Source organism: Chiloscyllium plagiosum, unplaced genomic scaffold, assembly GCF_037043375.1.
Source record: "Chiloscyllium plagiosum isolate Xiang-an unplaced genomic scaffold, Cpla_swu_hap1 HiC_scaffold_17, whole genome shotgun sequence".
NCBI classification, from domain to species: Eukaryota; Metazoa; Chordata; class Chondrichthyes; order Orectolobiformes; family Hemiscylliidae; genus Chiloscyllium; species Chiloscyllium plagiosum.
In genome coordinates, this window is record NW_028270155.1 from 77563174 (window position 1) to 77582050 (window position 18877).

Genomic DNA, 18877 nt, shown 5'->3' on the forward strand with positions numbered 1-18877 from the left:
TGATCCTGAGGCAGCAAGCTGAAAATTCCCATCAAGGGGAAAGCACAAGTCACTGAGGGAATCTAACAGGATAAAATTTCTTAAACAATCATGCACTGCTTTGCATTTGCGAAAAATTGAAACGATCACAGGAAGGTTAAACAGTTATTAATAATTGAAAGAAGCATTTCCGCTCAATTTCTGATATGGTAGAAGCAAATTGTATTCAAAGTAAATATGTAGCATCATCTTAAGCCTCAATTCAATTCACTGTTTTCGTAACAGTAAGTTCACAGTTTAGTTGGAACTGAACTTGCTCCCTAACTTGCATTAGCACTGTCGTAAAGCAGAGAAATAAGGCAACTGATAATCTGAAGAATGATAATCTCACTCAAATTGGCATTTCATTCCTTCAGTTGTATGCCAGTAAAGATCTCTTCAATTTTGAAGTGAAATTCCAATCAGGGCTTCTTCAGAAATGCTGGAATCATACTTCCATTCTGACAATTCCCTGTTCGTGCACTCCTGTTGGAGATAGACAAAATACATTGCATTTTTCACAGATATTCATTGCCATATTCAGAAATGTAAAGGTCGATACACAAGATAGCTATTGTTAATGGGTAAATGTGTAATTTATGTTTGAGGTTAGGGTGCTGAGAGTAAAAGTTGCCAAGTGTTTAAGGGAGTAGGTTGCCAGGTGGGTGAAGTACCACATGGGTAATTGGGTCAGATGTCAATTGGATAGTTTGTCAGGTGGGTATTTTGTAAGGTGAGTAAGGCACAGGGTAAATAAGTGTGCCAGGGAGAATGCTGGCAAAGCCCAGGTAAATGATAGAGTATTTGGGTCAGGTCAAATTGATGGGGACACATTGGATCAAGCTGGGTCAGGAGAGCACCAGGTCCCAGCATATATGGATCATTGGATCCAGGTTAGATTAGATTAGATTAGATTAGATTAGATTACTTACAGTGTGGAAACAGGCCCTTCGGCCCAACAAGTCCACACCGACCCGCCGAAGCGCAACCCACCCATACCCCTACATCTACCCCTTTAACCTAACACTACGGGCAATTTAGCATGGCCAATTCACCTGACCCGCACATCTTTGGACTGTGGGAGGAAACCGGAGCACCCGGAGGAAACCCACGCAGACACGGGGAGAATGTGCAAACTCCACACAGTCAGTCGCCTGAGTCGGGAATTGAACCCGGGTCTACAGGCGCTGTGAGGCAGCAGTGCTAACCACTGGGCCACCGTGCCGCCCACGGTTGGATATGAGTGGTTGGGATCAGTAGGGGGGTAAAGCGTGATCTGGCCCTGAATGAGGAAGGACTGACAGTTCCTGAGAGAGGATTGGTGTGCAGGGTGAGTGTCACTTCAAGAATGGCAAAAAAAAATCAGATCCATCAACAAGATAGCTGTGTCAGTTCTGAACTGCAGTAGAGCAGCATGGCTGGGTCCAGAGCGATGGTTCAAAGTAGCGGAAGGGGACATCAGGTCCAGTTCAGTGGAAGGGGATATAATCAATGTAGCAAGAGGGAAGTGCGCATCAGGTCTATTGCAGGAGAAGGGCCAATATCTCCGGGACAGGGGAAGGAATGAGAGAAAAGACGGACAACAAGTACTAGCCAAGCCAAAAATATCTGCATCCCACAAATAAGAAGAACATTGTTTAAACTCCAATGGTCTCGAACTCAATTTTCCTAATCCTTTCCCAGAAGACAATGCATTCATCACAGGGATTTATCCAATGACCCTTGGGTGAACTTCCGAAAGTAACCAAACCGTGAACAATGGTCTGAAAGTGTATCAATCCTACATTTAATCTCTAAACTTGCAAACACATCTTAATAATTACCATCACATATAAACTTGAAGAACATCTGGGTCTCAAATGAACTCAATTTCCAATCATAGATCTCCAACATTATGAAGCAAATTGCATGCTGTGCGATTTATTTCAGAGACTAAAATGAGAACAAAATTGAATTAACAATCAGTTCCCCAAGTCTTTCTCCAGCCATTAAGTAATACTGTTACACCTTCTATTGTAAGGCAAGAGTGAAATTAAACAGAAATCTTTGGCATAAAATGCCATTGCTACTGTTGACTCCCTTACTGTAATAATTCTGGTTGGCAACTGCAGAACAAATATTGAATTACTTTAAACATATAAATGTGTTCACTACAAGAACAGGTAACAGGCTGACAATGTTGAATGAGTGAAACACTTCTTGGGCAACCAAAATAATTCAAACATCTGCATGTTGTTACCCTTTGTGGGAGAGTCTAAAACCAGAGGCAAAATCGCACAATTAAACTGAAGATGAAGAGAAATTTCATATAGAGTCATATATTCATAGAGATGTGCAGCATTGTAACAGACCCTTCAGTCCAACCCGTCCATGCTGACCAAATATACCAACTCAATCTAGTCCCAACTGCCAGCACCCGACGCGTATCCCTCCAAACCATTCCTATTCATATACCCATCCAAATGTTTTTTAAATTTTGCAATGGTAATGACCTCCACTATCTTTCCTGGCAACTTATTCCATATATGTACCCCCTCTGTCTGAAAACGTTGCCCCTTAGGTCTCTTTTATATCTTTCCCCTCTCACCTTCAACCTATGCCCTCTCATCCTGGATTCCCCATCCAAGGGAAAAGACTTTGTCTATTTATACTATCCGTGCCCCTCATGATTTTGTAAACTTCTATTTGGTCACCCCTCAGCCTTCGACCCCCCAGGGAAAACAGCCCCTGTCTGTTCAGCCTCTCCCTATAGCTCAAATCCTCCAATCCTGGCAACTTTCTTGTAAATGTTTTTTGAGCCCTTTCAAGTTTCACAACATCTTTCCAGTAGGAAGGAGACAGAATTGCACACAACATTCCAACAGTGTATCCAAATGGCTAGTTCTCCCTGTATTTCGTGAAATCTAACCATGCTAACCAGTCTCCCATCGGGAATGTTGTCAAACGTCTTTCTGAAGTCCACAGAGATCAGAGGATTATGATTCTATGGGATCTTTAACATAAAGGATTGTTCAAATTGGCACATTAAGAATATTCAAAGCTAGGATAAACATTTTTTAATCTATAAGGGAGTCATGGGTAATAGAAGCAAAGTGGAATTGAGGATTATCAGATGACCCATGACCTCTTTAAATGGCAGAGCAGATTTAATGGGTTGAATGGCCTACTTTGACCCCTATGTTTTGTGGCACTTGTTTTCCTGGGTGAGCAATGCTTCTAGAGCACACAAAGCTCAGCACAATTAAGGGTAAAGCTTGGTCAGTTTGACATTCAGTGACTTGCATTTGTGCTCAGTCCATCACCTGCAAACTGGAGTCTCTCGCCAAGATTCTGTGAGCAGCATCTCAAATCAGCCACATTACTCCATTCAAGCCAGAAACATCCTTCGTCATCTTATATTTTGTTTCCTTCATTATCACTGGAGCAAAATACTGAAACTCCATTCCAAACATTAGTATGGATCTCCCTACAACAAACAGACTGCAGTAGTTGAAGGAAGCTTTCTACCTCCACCTTATCTTCAAAAAGTATGAATGGGAAAAATTATGTAGAAATTTCCACAGACATTCATACGCTTTGATATAAAAATAGTGAAGTGGTGGAGATCCAAGATGGCGGCGACCCAGTAAGACTGAGTCTATAGTGCTCCTCCCAAGACTTGGGCACAGTGGGTCACCTACCCCCTACCAAGCTCACCAAATCATTTATAATAGTTTTGTAATTCAATTAGTTGTGTAATATTACATCTAAACAACTTAATCCTAAGTTAAAATGACTAAAGGGAAGGGAGCCCGCAGCTCTCAGCAAGCAGGAACCCCTCCCCCACACTCTCCAGCTGCAGCAGAGGCGTCCACAGCTGCCCCGGGGGACTTACCAACAGTAACAAGCCTTGCAGAAATGCTTTCCAAGCTTGACTCGAAGATCGATGCTTTTATTGTCGAATCCAGAAATCGTTGGGAGTCGCTCTCGGCCGCGCTGCAGAAGCACGACCGTGAGATTGAAGAAATTCAACGCCGAGTTGGAGGGGCGGAGCTAAAGGCCGCGACCTCCGAGACAACCGCTCAATCGGCCGTGGATCAGGTCCGGACTCTCGAGCAGCGAGTCCGGACCTTGGAAAATCATATTGACGACCTCGATAATCGAGGTCGCCGAAAAAATATTCGTTTGCTGGGCCTTCCCGAACGGGAAGAGGAAGGCCAGCTTACAGCATTCCTGGAGCAGTCGCTGCCACAACTTTTAAATCTGCAAGCTGGATCAGGCCAGGTAAGGGTGGAATGGGCCTACCGGGTCGCAATACGCGGGCTCGGCTCGAACCAGCGCCCACGCCCGGTCCTGTTCTGGCTGCAGAGCTACAGGGAGAGGCAGATACTCCTAGAAGCCTCTAGAAATCTCGGAAAAGACCCCCAAGCTATGATCTACAAAGGATCCAAGATCATGCTATTTCAGGACTTTTCCCCGGCTCTGGTTCGAAAGAGGAAGGCATTCGACGAGGTGAAGAAGCGTTTAAGGGACTTAAATGTTCAGTACTCCTTACGCTACCCAGCGATGTTACGCTTTAACCATGAAGGATCCGTATATAACTTTGGATCACCAGAAAAGGCTAAGGAATTCTTGGACTCTCTTAGATAAACTGTAGGACATAATGGATGTTGGTCTGCCTTTCCCCCCCGCCCGCTTTGGTTTATATCCCCTCCCTTTTTTTTTCTCTTACCTTACTGCTTAATATTATCATGGGGGTGGGTAGAGGGATTTGATTTTCTCCCCCCCCCCCCCCCCCCCCCGCCTTGGAGTTGTTTTCTGTTATTATTTTATGTATATATGAGGGATGTATGTATATGTGTATGTATGTGTGTATATATATATATATATAGATGTGTGTATGTGTATGTATATATATATGTATATATATATAAACTGGGGGATTTTGTTAATGTTGGTGGGGGGAGGTGGTTACCTTATTCGATTTTACCTCTGTCTTTAGGAGCGGGGTTGTTTTCCCTTCGTTATTTTGTATTATCATATTTAATTATTATTTGTTGAAGTGGTAATTTGGTAATTTTATAGTTATATGTTTATATATGGTATTAACATTACCAAATATACCCAGGTGTTGGTATGGGTGGGGGTGGGGTGCTCACTGTTAACTCTAGCTTTGTATTATATTTGAATTCTCCTCATTTTATTGAGGAGTGCCTGGGTCAAGGGTGGGGCATTGGTTGGGAGAGGATATGAGGGACTTTTGGAGAGGAAGTGACGCCCCCTGGGAACAAGGGGGAAAGTCTCCACTTAGATACATTTTATATTTTTTTATTTAGAAATAGTTTTTTTATTGTATTGTTGTGGGTGTATTAAAGAGGCTTTATTTTTGTAAATTTTACATGTTCCACGCTCGGGATGTTCTGGATAGGGTTCCCCCTCCCGAGGGGTCTCGGATTGGTACAGAGGATTATGGTTGATCAGTCGGTTAAGTGGTGCACCTGGAATGTCAAGGGGAGTAATTCGCCACTCAAAAGGAAGAAAATATTATCAAATCTTAAGAAGGAAAGAGTTGATATAGCTCTCCTACAGGAGACACACCTGTCAGATAAAGAACACTTGAAATTACGACAGGGCGGATTTGATCAGGCCTTTTTTTCTTCTTTTAGCTCAAAAAGCAGGGGAGTTGTTATTCTTGTTCGGAAGAATTTCCCTTTCAAAATCCTAAAGCAGATAAAAGACGAATCTGGACGATATATCTTGATTAAAGCCCTCATAAATAGAGAGGAATATGGGATTTTAAATTTGTACTGCCCCCCGGCACACCCCTTTAAATTTATAACGGAAGCCTTTTCAAAATTGATGGCTTTTGATTCCAGTCATATAATTATAGGGGGAGACTTTAATTGTATTATGGATCCGGAAATAGACAGGATTCCCAAGAGAACTGCAGGAGTATCTCCCAGATCTAGACAATTGATGGATCTGAACAAAGAATTAGGATTAGTAGATGTATGGAGATGTCTTCATCCACAGGGTAGAGATTTTTCTTTCTACTCTAATCCACATAAATGTCATACCAGAATTGATATGTTTTTTGCCCCCTCGATTTTTTTAAATTCCATATCATCCTGTAAAATAGGTAATATAGCAATTTCTGACCACGCTGCTGTATATATGGAAACTAAGGCGAGGAACAGTGGGACATCCCCTCGGCATTGGCGTATGGACCCCTTCCTAATGAAAGATAGTAAATTTGTAAAGTACTTCTCTCAAGAATTTAAAACTTTTTTAGAAATTAATTCAGGTACAGCTAGCAACCCGTCAATGATGTGGGAGACCATCAGAGCTTACACGCGAGGCTTGATCATCTCCTACTCAGCGACCCAGAAGAAATTAAAGGGAGAACAACAGCGTCTGCTTGAAGCCCGCTTAAAAGCGGCTGAAACAGCATACACTGATAGACCTTCTATTATTAAATTGCAAAGGATTACAGCTCTTAGGACAGCTCTAAACACTACACTTACTCAAACGGCTAAGAGGGAAATATTATTTGCAAAGCAAAGGTTATATGAATATGGCGACGAAAAAAAAGGCCCCTCAGACTATTATGTCTATCAAGGAAAGTACGGGTATTTTGACTCATGATCATAAAAAGATTAATGCGACCTTTAGAGAATTCTATTCTGAGTTATATAAATCACAGGATTGTGAAGATAGGACGAAGAGGATGCAGTCATTTTTTAAAAATTTGACTTTTCCAGACCTAACTCCGGAACAAGTATCGGTCCTAAATGCTCCTCTGACACCCCAAGAAATAGTTGATGCAATTAGGCACCTTCAAAATGGTAAGGCGCCGGGCCCAGATGGCTTTCAAGCTGAATTCTATAAAGAATTTACAGAAATACTGACTGGTCCACTTATGGACATGTATAACTATGCATATAGTCAGGCTGTCTCCCGCCTTCGCTGAAAGAGGCAAATATCTCTCTTATCCTTAAAAAAGGAAAGGACCCAGAAGATTGTACATCATACAGACCAATATCCTTGCTAAATGTAGATTTTAAAATCCTCTCTAAAACGTTAGCACGGAGACTAGAAAGGATACTGCCACATATTATAAAGGAGGATCAGACGGGGTTTATTAATGGCCGTAGATCATCCAATAATGTTAGAAGGGCTCTGAATATGATTCAAGCATCAGGGAAAGATACCAGGAGTAGTGGTTTCATTAGACGCGGAAAAGGCATTTGATAGGGTCGAATGGTCATATTTGTTTTACACATTGGAGAGGTTTGGTGTTGGATAGGTGTTTACCAAATGGGTCTCAACATTGTATAGTGATCCCAAAGCAGTTGTGGTTACCAATGGATTAGGCTCGGATACCTTCAGTGTGGGTAGGGGCTGCCGTCAGGGATGTCCCCTCTCGCCATTGTTATTCACACTAATAATTGAACCACTAGCAGAAGCTATACGAGCTGATCCTAATATAGTGGCCCCAAGGATCGGTACAGGTAAACATAAAATTACCCTTTATGCAGATGATGTTCTTCTATTCCTCAGTAACCCTTTGATGTCCATACCTCGCCTAATCCAAGTTATTAATACATTTAGTGCATTCTCCGGCTATAAAATTAATTTTTCAAAATCGGAGGCTATGCCAATGGGTGGCCTTGCTGTGATACCCCGCTTAGCGGACGGTTCCCTTTTTCCCTTTCGCTGGTCCCTGAAGGGTTTCTTATATTTAGGCATTTTTATTACTCCAGTATTTGGTCAGTTGTATAAGGCTAATTTTGTGTATTTATTGGAAAGGATAAGGCAGGACCTCCAGCGATGGGGAGACCTGCCAATTTCCTGGTTGGGTAGAATAGCATTAATCAAAATGAATATCCTGCCCCGTCTCCTATATCCTATGAGAATGCTTCCGGTGATGCTGCCGAGGACGGCTTTATGTAAATTATATGGCTGGCTGAGTTCCTTTATCTGGAATCATAGGCGGCCCCTCATTAAGTTGAAGAAGCTACAGCTTCCACAGGCAAGGGGTGGATTGGACTTCCCAGATTTTAGGAAATATCAATTAAGTTCCCTATTAAGTTACATAGCTGATTGGGTCTTGTCTGATCCACAATCAATCTGGTTGGACATCGAGGCTTCTCAAGTAAAATACCCACTTATTAACCTTTTATTTTCAGACAAAAGGAAAATCATTACAGATCACTGTAAAAACCCTACAATACTAAATACAATCAAGGCTTGGAATATAATGCGGCAAAATGAGGGTAATTCACATAAAACATCCCCCTATGCACCGATAGTGGGAGCATGGGGATTCCAACCGGGGTTAATAGATGCCACTTTTAAACTCTGGAGATCCAGGGGTATCTCATGTCTCGGGGATTTATTTAAAGATGGGGTCCTGATGTCTTTCGGACAGCTGCGTCAGAAATTCGGATTACCCAATGGAGACCTCTTTCGATACTTCCAAATTTGAGATAAAATACAGAAGAAGACTACGTTATTAGATAGTCTTTATAAATCCGATAGAGAATGTAGTGTCCTACGACCAGTGGGGGTATCTTCCGTCAGTAATATTTATCATTTACTACATGATGAAGTATCGGGAGATATGGATAATCTGCTTAAAACATGGGATCAGGATCTGGGACTAGAAATCTCCACAGAAACGTGGAATGATACCTGGGAAAATGCTAGAAGAATTACTATTTGTAACAGAACCCAGGCTATCCAGCTGAAGATACTTCATAGGGCCCATATAGCACCGGTTCGATTGGCAAAATTTAAGGCAGGAGCATCTCCAATGTGTCCTAAATGCAAAATAGAGGTGGGCACTCTTGTACATTGCTTATGGACCTGTCATAAGATCCGTAGATATTGGACTAAAGTAGCAAGTACCCTGACAGAAGTTTTAGGAACGGAAATAAAAGTGGACCCTGTATCTCTCCTCTTGGGCTTTTCGAACTTTCCCTCCCTGGACACGTACGGGAAGAGACTATTTTCTATTCTTTCTTTCTGTGCAAGGAAAAATATTTTGGTGGACTGGGCGGCGGAGGGCCCCCCTGGACTTTCAAATTGGCACAGACTAATTATGGAATGTATTCCCCTTGACTTCCTTACAAATATGGTGCACCGAAAGACCGAATTATTTTATAAAATATGGCAGCCCTTTTTGAATTACATAAATACAGATATTTCGGCTATCCTAACAAGGGCTTTTATTTAATTGAGATTACAAACCTGGCTGGTCCGCGGCCCCTCGGGGGAGGAATCCCGCACGAATACGAGTTTTATTATATCTGATGCTAACACATCCCGAGCATGTAAGAGACTTAAATGTACACCCTGGTTAGTTGTAGGTTAGATTAGTAGATAGTTGAGTTTTGTTTGTTTGTTTTTTTTTCTTTTCGGTTTTTTTTGTTGTTTTGTTTTTTTTTGACAAATTTTGGCTATTGTATATTTGAGCTAATTGTATATCAATGTTTATATCTGAGAGTTTTGTTTATTTTTGTAAACTTGTAAAAATGTTAAATTTCTAATAAAAATATCTATTAAAAAAAAATAGTGAAGTCTATATTCGAAAAGCACGTATTGGCATTTGTTTAAAGTTAAGATTTTTTTTGAATCAGCATAGAATTTTTCATTATATAGGTGGCGCTAAGGTAAGACAGATCTGTGAAAGCACCAAAATTAGCCTTGATAAGTGACCCCTTTCACCCCTTTGGTCCAAGATTTGAAAGTCAATCTGTGAGAAACAAATTACACAAAGATATTAATTGTAATTGCCTCAGCGTTATCAAGTTACCCATAAGACAATTGATGTGAGAACAAAAGTAAGCCATTCAGCCCATCAAATCTGTTCTGCCATAGAAATAGATCATGGTTGACCATATAATCTTCAACTATACTTTCCTGCCATATCTCCATAATCCTTAATTCCCTGATTGATCAATAATCTGCCAATGTCAATCTTGAACATACTTAATGACACAAGTTACACGTCCATCTTTGCTAAAGATTTCCACAGATTCCCTGCCTCCATTGGACAAAAAAATCTCTTCTCATCATCGCTGTCCTAACTCGGAGATCAGTCATCCTCTGGTCCTCAAATATTAAAAAGGGGGAAAGCAACATTTCCGCATTTATCCTGTCAAGCCCCCTGAAACTCTTATATATTTCAATAATGTTTCAACTCATTATGCTAAGCTCTGATGAATACAATGCATAAAAATGTGTTGCTGGAACAGCGCAGCAGGTCAGACAGCATCCAGGGAGCAGGAGAATCGATGTTTCGGGCAGAAGCCCTTCTTCAGGAATGAGGAGGGTGTGCCATGCAGGCTAAGATAAAAGGTAGGGAGGAGGGACTTGGGGGAGGGGCGTTGGGAATGCGATAGGTGGAAGGAGGTTAAGGTGAGGGTGATAGGCCAGAGAAGGTGTGGGGGTGGAGAGGTCGGGAAGAAGATTGCAGGTCAAGAAGGCGGTGCTGAGACTGAGGGCTGGGACTGAGAAAAGGTGGGGGGAGGGGAAATGAGGAAACTGGAGAAATCTGCATTCATCCCCTGTGGCTGGAGGGTTCCTAGGCAGAAGATGAGTCGCTCTTCCTCCAGGCGTCGTGTTGCCATGGTCTGGCGATGGAGGAGGCCAAGGACCTGCATGTCCTTGGCGGAGTGGGAGGGGGAGTTAAAGTGTTCAACCACGGTGCAGTTGGATTGGTTGGTGCGGGTGTCGCAGAGGTGTTCTCTGAAACATTCTGCAAGTAGGCGGCCTGTCTCCCCAATGTATAGGAGGCCACATCGGGTGCAGTGGATGCAGTAAATGATGTGTGTGGAGGTGCAGGTGAATTTCTGATGGATATTGAAGGATCCCTTGGGGCCTTGGAGGGATGTGAGGCGGGAGATGTGGGCGCAAGTTTTGCATTTTTTGTGGTTGCAGGGGAAGATGCCGGGAGTGGAGATTGTGTTGGTGGAAGTGTGGATCTGACAAGGAAGTCACGGAGGGAGTGGTCTTTCCGGGATACTGATAGAGGTGGGGAGGGAAACATATCCTTGGTGGTAGGGTCCGTTTGGAGGTGGCGGAAATGACAAAGGATGATCCGATGTACCTGGAGGTTGGTGAGATAGAGATGGAGAGGTCTAGGAAGGGGAGAGAGGAGTCTGAGATGGTCCAGGTAAATTTGAGGTCTAACTCCCCCTCCCATTCCGGCAAGGACATGCAGGTCCTTGGCCTCCTCCATCGCCAGACCATGGCAACACAACACCTGGAGGAAGAGCGACTCATCTTCCGCCTCGGAACCCTCCAGCCACAGGGGATGAATGCGGATTTCTCATTTCCCCTCCCCCCACCTTTTCTCAGTCCCAGCCCTCAGACTCAGCACCGCCTTCTTGACCTTCAATCTTCTTCCCGACCTCTCCACCCCCACCCACTCTCCGGCTTATCACCCTCACCTTAACCTCCTTCCACCTATCGCATTCCCAACGCCCCTCCCCCAAGTCCCTCCTCCCTACCTTTTATCTTAGCCTGCTTGGTACACCCTCCTCATTCCTGAAGAAGGGCTTCTGCCCTAAACATCGATTCTCCTGCTCCTTGGATGCTGCCTGACCTGCTGCGCTTTTCCAGCAACACATTTTTAAGCACTGATCTCCAGCATCTACAGTCCTCACTTTCTCCCCTGATGAATATAATGCCAACCTACTCAATATCTCCTCATGTGAAAATTAAACCATATCAATTTTGTGAGCCGTCTCTGAATACTTTCCATTACCAGCACATATTTCCCTTGATAAGGGATCAAAACGGGTCACAGGGTTGTGAACGTGGTCTGACTAGTCCCTCACACAGTGTTAGTAAGACATCCCTACTTTAGTACTCCCTATTTTAATGATGCATTAAAAGACGAATATTCGATTTAATCTTTCCCATAAATTATTGTATTTAGATGCTAGCTTTGTGCAATTCATGCACAGGAATCCCAAATCCTTCAATGCTGTTGCTTTCCGCTTTTTCCACAGTTAAACAATACTCATCTCCCCTATCCTTCTTGCTAAAGTGCATAACCTCACATTTTCCTGTGTTATGTTACATCGACCAACTTACTAACTTGTTTCTGTATTTCTATGCACCAATTATGTCATCCACAAAATGCCTTCTCATGTACTTTTGTGTCATTCACATAATTGACAATAGTACATTCCCATCCCTCACCCAAGTCATTAGAAAATATTGTCAATAATTATGGGCCCAGAGTATATACCGGTGGAACTCCAATAGTTTTTGGTTTCCATTTAAAAATGTCTCTTTGCCTTCTTTCAGTTAGTCCATTCTTTAACTATCTTAATATACTATACAGAGCACTGTAGGTTGGCATGGTGGCTCAGTAGTCAATACTGCTGCCTCACAGTGCTAGGGACTTGGGTTTGATTCCAATTTTGGGTGACTGTCTGTGTGGAATTTGCACATTTGCCCTGTGTCTACGTGGGTTTCCTCCCACAATACAAAGATGTTCTGGTTAGGTGATTAGGCCATGCTAAATTGTTTTCAGGGATGTGTAGATTCGGTGCATTAGTCAGGGGGTAAATGTGGAGTAATGGGTCTGGGTGGGTTACTCTTTGGTGCGTCAGTGTGGACTTGTTGGGCCAACTGGCCTGTTTCCACACTGTAGGGATTCTTTGACTATGGCATTTTACCGATTAAGTCGCCATATATGCAGCAGCCTTTTAAGTTCCTTTTGGAAACCCAAATGTATTGCATCTGGTTCTGCTTTACCTGTGTTACTTATTACCTCCTCAATGAACTGTAGAAAATTAGTCAGGCATGATTTCTTTTTCATCATTTCATTACCTATTTCAAATTTCTGGATACTTCATCCTTTATATTGGATGAACATTTTGCCATTCAAGGTAACTGCCTCATAATTGCTTTTATGCCCTTTCTATTTTGAATAAACTTTTCAATACATCTAATAGCTGTTAATTGTCGTCAAATAATGCAGATCAATAACTTTTAAAAAGTCAGAGAACTGCAGATGCTGGAAATCAGAAACAAATCCAGCTGGCATGTCGGACTCTTAGCCAAGTGCGGTGCACTCTCAGCCCGGTGCGGTGGACTCTCAGCCCGGTGCGGTGGACTCTCAGCCCAGTGTGGTGGACTCTCAGCCCGGTGTGGTGGACTCTCAGCCCGGTGCGGTGGACTCTCAGCCCAGTGCGGTGGACTCTCAGCCCAGTGCGGTGGACTCTCAGCCCAGTGCGGTGGACTCTCAGGCCGGTGTGGAGGACTCTCAGCCCGGTGTGGTGGACTCTCAGCCCAGTGCGGTGGACTCTCAGCCCGGTGTGGTGGACTCTCAGCCCAGTGCGGTGGACTCTCAGCCCGGTGCGGTGGACTCTCAGCCCGGTGTGGTGGACTCTCAGCCCAGTGTGGTGGACTCTCAGCCCAGTGCGGTGGACTCTCAGCCCGGTGCGGTGGACTCTCAGCCCAGTGTGGTGGACTCTCAGGCCGGTGTGGAGGACTCTCAGGCCGGTGTGGTGGACTCTCAGCCCAGTGTGGTGGACTCTCAGCCCGGTGCGGTGGACTCTCAGCCCGGTGTGGTGGACTCTCAGCCCAGTGTGGTGGACTCTCAGCCCAGTGCGGTGGACTCTCAGCCCGGTGCGGTGGACTCTCAGCCCAGTGCGGTGGACTCTCAGCCCGGTGTGGTGGACTCTCAGCCCGGTGCGGTGGACTCTCAGCCCGGTGTGGTGGACTCTCAGCCCAGTGTGGTGGACTCTCAGCCCGGTGTGGTGCACTCTCAGCCCGGTGTGGTGGACTCTCAGCCCAGTGTGGTGCACTCTCAGCCCAGTGTGGTGGACTCTCAGCCCAGTGCGGTGGACTCTCAGCCCGGTGCGGTGGACTCTCAGCCCAGTGCGGTGGACTCTCAGCCCGGTGTGGTGCACTCTCAGCCCAGTGTGGTGGACTCTCAGCCCAGTGCGGTGGACTCTCAGCCCGGTGTGGTGGGCTCTCAGGCCGGTGTGGTGCACTCTCAGCCCAGTGTGGTGGGCTCTCAGGCCGGTGTGGTGGACTCTCAGGCCGGTGTGGTGGACTCTCAGGCAAGTGTGGTGGACTCTCAGCCAAGTGTGGTGCACTCTCAGCCAAGTGTGGTGCACTCTCAGCCAAGTGTGGTGCACTCTCAGCCAAGTGTGGTGGACTCTCAGCCAAGTGTGGTGGACTCTCAGCCAAGTGTGGTGGACTCTCAGCCAAGTGTGGTGCACTCTCAGCCAAGTGTGGTGCACTCTCAGCCCGGTGTGATGCACTCTCAGCCCAGTGCGGTGCACTCTCAGCCCAGTGTGGTGCACTCTCAGCCCGGTGTGGTGCACTCTCAGCCAAGTGTGGTGCACTCTCAGCTCAGTGCGGTGCACTCTCAGCCCAGTGTGGTGCACTCTCAGCCAAGTGTGGTGCACTCTCAGCCCAGTGTGGTGGACTCTCAGCCCGGTGTGGTGGACTCTCAGCCCGGTGTGGTGGACTCTCAGCCCGGTGTGGTGCACTCTCAGCCCGGTGTGGTGCACTCTCAGCCCAGTGCGGTGCACTCTCAGCCCGGTGTGGTGCACTCTCAGCCCGGTGTGGTGCACTCTCAGCCCAGTGCGGTGCACTCTCAGCCCGGTGTGGTGCACTCTCAGCCCAGTGCGGTGCACTCTCAGCCCGGTGTGGTGCACTCTCAGCCCAGTGCGGTGCACTCTCAGCCCGGTGTGGTGCACTCTCAGCCCAGTGTGGTTGACTCTCAGCCCGGTGTGGTTGACTCTCAGCCCGGTGTGGTGCACTCTCAGCCCAGTGTGGTGGACTCTCAGCCCGGTGTGGTGCACTCTCAGCCCAGTGCGGTGGGCTCTCAGCCCGGTGTGGTGGACTCTCAGCACGGTGCGGTGGACTCTCAGCACGGTGCGGTGGACTCTCAGCCCGGTGTGGTGCACTCTCAGCCCGGTGTGGTGCACTCTCAGCCCGGTGTGATGCACTCTCAGCCCAGTGCGGTGCACTCTCAGCCCAGTGTGGTGCACTCTCAGCCCGGTGTGGTGGACTCTCAGCCCGGTGTGGTGGACTCTCAGCACGGTGCGGTGGACTCTCAGCCCGGTGTAGTGCACTCTCAGCACGGTGCGGTGGACTCTCAGCCCAGTGTGGTGGACTCTCAGCACGGTGCGGTGGACTCTCAGCCCAGTGTGGTGGACTCTCAGCACGGTGCGGTGGACTCTCAGCCCGGTGTAGTGCACTCTCAGCACGGTGTGGTGGACTCTCAGCCCAGTGTGGTGGACTCTCAGCACGGTGCGGTGGACTCTCAGCCCGGTGTAGTGCACTCTCAGCACGGTGCGGTGGACTCTCAGCCCGGTGTGGTGCACGCTCAGCACGGTGTGGTGCACTCTCAGCCCGGTGTGGTGCACTCTCAGCCCGGTGCGGTGGGCTCTCAGCACAGTGCGGTGCACTCTCAGCCCGGTGCGGTGGACTCTCAGCACGGTGCGGTGGACTCTCAGCCCGGTGTGGTGCACTCTCAGCCCGGTGTGATGCACTCTCAGCCCAGTGCGGTAGACTCTCAGCCCAGTGTGGTGCACTCTCAGCCCGGTGTGATACACTCTCAGCCCAGTGCGGTGGACTCTCAGCACGGTGTGGTGCACTCTCAGCCCGGTGTGGTGCACGCTCAGCACGGTGTGGTGCACTCTCAGCCCAGTGTGGTGCACTCTCAGCCCGGTGTGATGCACTCTCAGCCCAGTGCGGTGGACTCTCAGCCCAGTGTGGTGCACTCTCAGCCCAGTGTGGTGCACTCTCAGCCCGGTGTGGTGCACTCTCAGCCCAGTGCGGTGGACTCTCAGCCCGGTGCGGTGGACTCTCAGCCCGGTGTGGTGCACTCTCAGCCCGGAGTGGTGGACTCTCAGCCCGTTGCGGTGGACTCTCAGCCCGGTGCGGTGCACTCTCAGCCCGGTGTGATGGACTCTCAGCACGGTGTGGTGCACTCTCAGCCCGGTGTGGTGCACTCTCAGCCCGGTGCGGTGGACTCTCAGGCTGGTGCGGTGGACTCTCAGCCCGGTGCGGTGGACTCTCAGGCCGGTGTGGTGCACTGTCAGCACGGTGCGGTGGACTCTCAGCCCGGTGCGGTGGACTCTCAGCCTGGTGCGGTGGACTCGCAGCCCAGTGCGGTGGGCTCTCAGCCCAGTGTGCTGGACTCTCAGCCCAGTGTGGTGCACTCTCAGCCCAGTGTGGTGGACTCTCAGCCCAGTGTGGTGCACTCTCAGCCCAGTGTGGTGCACTCTCAGCCAAGTGTGGTGCACTCTCAGCCCGGTGTGGTGCACTCTCAGCCCGGTGTGGTGCACTCTCAGCCCAGTGTGGTGGACTCTCAGCCCAGTGTGGAGGACTCTCAGTCCAGTGTGGTGGATTCTCAGCCCGGTGTGGTGGACTCTCAGCCAAGTGTGGTGGACTCTCAGCCCAGTGTGGTGGACTCTCAGCCAAGTGTGGTGCACTCTCAGCCAAGTGTGGTGGACTCTCAGTCCAGTGTGGTGGATTCTCAGCACGGTGTGGTGGACTCTCAGCCAAGTGTGGTGCACTCTCAGCCAAGTGTGGTGGACTCTCAGCCAAGTGTGGTGGACTCTCAGCCCAGTGTGGTGGATTCTCAGCCAAGTGTGGTGCACTCTCAGCCCAGTGTGGTGGACTCTCAGCCAAGTGTGGTGAACTCTCAGCCCAGTGCGGTGAACTCTCAGCCCAGTGCGGTGAACTCTCAGCCCAGTGTGGTGGACTCTCAGCCCAGTGTGGTGGACTCTCAGCCCGGTGTGGTGGACTCTCAGCCCGGTGTGGTGCACTCTCAGCCCAGTGTGGTGCACTCTCAGCCCAGTGCGGTGGACTCTCAGCCCGGTGTGGTGGACTCTCAGCCCGGTGTGGTGGACTCTCAGCCCGGTGTGGTGGACTCTCAGCCCAGTGTGGTGCACTCTCAGCCCGGTGTGGTGCACTCTCAGCCCAGTGTGGTGGACTCTCAGCCAAGTGTGGTGAACTCTCAGCCCAGTGCGGTGAACTCTCAGCCCAGTGTGGTGGACTCTCAGCCCAGTGTGGTGGACTCTCAGCCCGGTGTGGTGGACTCTCAGCCCGGTGTGGTGCACTCTCAGCCCAGTGTGGTGCACTCTCAGCCCAGTGCGGTGGACTCTCAGCCCAGTGCGGTGAACTCTCAGCCCAGCGCGGTGAACTCTCAGCCCAGTGTGGTGGAATCTCAGCCCAGTGTGGTGGACTCTCAGCACGGTGTGGTGGACTCTCAGCCCGGTGTGGTGGACTCTCAGCCCGGTGCGGTGGACTCTCAGCCCGGTGTGGTTGACTCTCAGGCCGGTGTGGTGGACTCTCAGGCCGGTGTGGTGGACTCTCAGGCAAGTGTGGTGCACTCTCAGCCCGGTGTGGTGGACTCTCAGCCAAGTGTGGTGCACTCTCAGCCCGGTGTGGTGGACTCTCAGCCAAGTGTGGTGCACTCTCAGCCAAGTGTGGTGCACTCTCAGCCCGGTGTGGTGGACTCTCAGCCAAGTGTGGTGGACTCTCAGCCAAGTGTGGTGCACTCTCAGCCCGGTGTGGTGGACTCTCAGCCAAGTGTGGTGCACTCTCAGCCAAGTGTGGTGCACTCTCAGCCCGGTGTGGTGCACTCTCAGCCCGGTGTGGTGCACTCTCAGCCCGGTGTGGTGCACTCTCAGCCCGGTGTGGTGGACTCTCAGCCCGGTGTGGTGGACTCTCAGCCCAGTGTGGTGCACTCTCAGCCCGGTGTGGTGCACTCTCAGCCCGGTGTGGTGCACTCTCAGCCCGGTGTGGTGCACTCTCAGCCCAGTGTGGTGCACTCTCAGCCCGGTGTGGTGCACTCTCAGCCCGGTGTGGTTGACTCTCAGCCCAGTGTGGTGGACTCTCAGCCCGGTGTGGTTGACTCTCAGCCCGGTGTGGTGCACTCTCAGCCCGGTGTGGAGGACTCTCAGCCCGCTGTGGTGCACTCTCAGCCCAGTGTGGTGCACTCTCAGCCCAGTGTGGTGGACTCTCAGCCCGGTGCGGTGGACTCTCAGCACGGTGCGGTGGACTCTCAGCCCGGTGTGGTGGACTCTCAGCCCGGTGTGGTGCACTCTCAGCCCAGTGTGGTGCACTCTCAGCCCAGTGTGGTGGACTCTCAGCCCGGTGCGGTGGACTCTCAGCACGGTGCGGTGGACTCTCAGCCCGGTGTGGTGCACTCTCAGCCCAGTGTGGTGGACTCTCAGCCCGGTGTGGTGCACTCTCAGCCCAGTGCGGTGGGCTCTCAGCCCGGTGTGGTGGACTCTCAGCACGGTGCGGTGGACTCTCAGCACGGTGCGGTGGACTCTCAGCCCGGTGTGGTGCACTCTCAGCCCGGTGTGATGCACTCTCAGCCCAGTGCGGTGCACTCTCAGCCCGGTGCGGTGGGCTCTCAGCCCGGTGTGGTGGACTCTCAGCACGGTGCGGTGGACTCTCAGCCCGGTGTGGTGCACTCTCAGCCCGGTGTGGTGCACTCTCAGCCCGGTGCGGTGGACTCTCAGCCCGGTGTGATGCACTCTCAGCCCGGTGTGATGCACTCTCAGCCCAGTGCGGTGCACTCTCAGCCCGGTGCGGTGGGCTCTCAGCCCGGTGTGGTGGACTCTCAGCACGGTGCGGTGGACTCTCAGCCCGGTGTAGTGCACTCTCAGCACGGTGCGGTGGACTCTCAGCCCAGTGTGGTGGACTCTCAGCCCGGTGCGGTGGACTCTCAGCCCGGTGTGGTGGACTCTCAGCCCGGTGTAGTGCACTCTCAGCACGGTGTGGTGGACTCTCAGCCCAGTGTGGTGGACTCTCAGCCCGGTGTGGTGCACGCTCAGCAGGGTGTGGTGCACTCTCAGCCCGGTGTGGTGCACTCTCAGCCCGG